Here is a 2,905-nt window from a genome sequence, read left to right on the forward strand (position 1 = left end):
AGTACCAAAAGGAACAGGGGGCACCGGCCAAACTCAGGAACCGCGATCCCAGGATTGCAAGTCAGAGATCAAAATTTAAAATCGTACATAGTACAAAACAATCTTAAGGATAAGTCGTACGGTACTTGGGGGGCAGTATTAAAAATTGGCCTGCTCCAGCAGCTCCCGGTGGGACACGCTCTCCTCCTTCGGGCAAACCATACTTTCCTTTTCCTGACGGGGTCTCGGGGGGCGGCTGCAGGCGATGCTGTGTATTCTGACGTCTGGTTCGTCCTACTGGAAAAACGTTTCTCTCCCCTCACCAGCAGCAGGTGCCCAGCGGGAGGGAGCTGGGGGCGGGGGAAGCTCGCCTCCGCGGAGAGCGCTCGCCCGCGGCAGCGAGAGGCGCGGGGGCTGCTGGCGAGCGCCGGAGGCTCCGGATTCCCTGGACGGCGACACTGCCCAACCACCCTCGGCCCCCCGGTCGGCCTTCCCAACAAGAGATGGCCTCGGATTCGGGCAGCGCGGCCCCGACGCTCCTCGGCAGGCTCTGATTCCCCAGTCCCGAGCCTGCCAACCCGCGACTCGGCTGCCTCTCGGGTGAACAGCGGTCTACAGGGAGCCTCGCTCAGAGGGCGGCGGCGGTTCCCGACGGCCTCCTCTCCAGCATCCCACGCGGGCGGCGGCCGCCCTCCCCAGCGCCGCGCTTCCGTAGTAACCAGAGTAACCGCCGAACGCCCTCAGCACGCCTGGGAAGCCTGGGCAGCCTGGGCAGCCTGGGCAGCCTGGGTAGGCTCTCCGGAGCGAGGGACCAGGAGGCGGAGTTCCAGGGTCGGGCCCGCCCCTCGCGCGTCGACCCCGCCCCTCACGCTGCCGCTGACCAATGAGAGCGCGCACCGCGCGGTAGCCCGAGGTGGTGCTATGGCACAGTTGGCCAATCGTAGACGGCGCAGTCCGCGCGGCACCGCCCAAAGGGGCGCTAGCGCGATGTTGCGTGGTGTAGGGTGGGGATTGGGAGGGGGGGGCCGGGTGGTTAGCGGGAGACTTCGGTGGTGTGCGCGGGCTCGGCTGGGGACCCGGCTTATGTCGGGGGCTGTGGCCGGGGTCCTAGTCGGTTCCTCGCGGCGGTCCCGGCCCCTGGGACCCAATTGGAGAGGGCAGGAGCTCATTCTAGGAAAAAGCCTGCCTCGCGTGGGCGTGAGCCGTCACACCCGGATGATGAGCACTTACTACGTGCCAGCCCCGGGGGAGGGAGAGGCACAGCTTTTGTGTCCCAGTGGCTCCAGCGGGCGAGGGAGGAGCCGTGAGTGCGTGAAAAACGTGAGCCAGGGAGAATGAGTGGGCGGTTGCCCCTAGAGAGGACCGCCAGTAGCTAGGCTGAAGTGACCCAGTTGAGCCTCGCCCCTGTGCTGGCTGCAGAGCCAAAAGGAGCGGACAGGCTCAGGCAAAGACGTGAAATAAGCCTAGGTGTGCAGTAAGTGCCCCAAGAGAGGAGTGTGCCAGGCACCAGGAGGCCTGGGGGGAGGTTACCTGAGGTGGAAGTGGTGGAACCTTTGGGAGCTGGGTCTCCCAGCTGGAGCCCAGTGGAAGGAAGTGGGTTATTGGATCTCCTTTTGCTTCCCAGCCTGCCACCATGAAGTGAACAAGTTTCCTCTGCCCTGGGTTTCTGCCTTGATGTACTGCTTCTCCATAGATCAAAAAGAAACAGGGCCAAATGACTATGTCTGAAACTGACCCTAAATAAACCTTTCCCCTTTTAAAGTTGTTTAGCTCAAGTATTTTGTCACAGATTGGAAAAGCTGACTTGAACACAAATGGCTTGAAGAGGTTGCAACTTATAAATGATAAAATCCCAAGCTAAACTGGTGTCCAAATCAATAAATGCCCTAACTTTACTGTTATAAAACCAAGAGTTTCTTTCCACAACAATGTTCTTGACTGTTATCAATGATTGAAACATCCCCCAAATTAAAAAGGGACTTGAGAAGCAGTTCAAGGTGTAGGAAATCATTTTCCTGATAATTCTTCAATAAACTGCTTATTTGCATCTGTGAGTTCCCATGTTGCTAAAATGATAAGTCTGAAGTACCGAACTCCATAGATGAGAAGACACCAGGAAGATTGCTTCCTCCTTACCTTGTATTTGAGATTATCATGATTTTTTTTAATTAGGGGGTAATTTTTCAAAATCTCCTGAAAGCAACATCCTTAAAGAGTTTGTATCTCTACAAAATTATCAATTCATTGTCAGCTCATCAAGATTTTGGATAGCTCAAGATCCACTTCTGAATTTGGAGCAAATAGCATTTGCCCTACCTAGAATAGAGCATACTCTGAATGTCTTTATTTTCTGTACTGAAATATTTAAATATTGCTTAAATATTTTTGAATCTTGGCATGGCTCATTTACTCAAAAACAGAAACCTGTCACTTAGGCCTGAAGTGAAAACAATGAAATAAGACATAAAATCAGTCACTTAGTGGCAAAGATAATAATGCTATAGAGTCGGTTCATTAGAAATACTTCTGTAATCATGATAAAAGCTAATGTTTATCTACAGACAATATTCTAACTAATTTTCATATTCTAGCTCAAGTTCTCCTGGCAACACTATCAGGTATGTAATATTTTTCAGCTCCATTTTGCAGAGAAGGAAACTGATGCACCCACCAGTGGGTAACTGGTAGGGAGGAAGAGTCTGAAGCCAAACCCAGGAAATCTAGTTGAGAGACCCAAGGATGTGTGACTTTTCTTAGTCACCATACAAAGACCTAGTTATCTTAAACAAAAGCACACATGGTAGAGCACTAGCATGTGCAAGGCCCTGGGTTCAATCCTCAGCACCACATATAAACAAATAAATAGATAAATAGATAAATAAATAAATAAATGTATTGTGTTCCACTGCAACTAAAAAAAGAAAGA

Source organism: Ictidomys tridecemlineatus, chromosome 7 (genome assembly GCF_052094955.1).
Source record: "Ictidomys tridecemlineatus isolate mIctTri1 chromosome 7, mIctTri1.hap1, whole genome shotgun sequence".
In the NCBI taxonomy this organism is placed as follows: Eukaryota; Metazoa; Chordata; class Mammalia; order Rodentia; family Sciuridae; genus Ictidomys; species Ictidomys tridecemlineatus.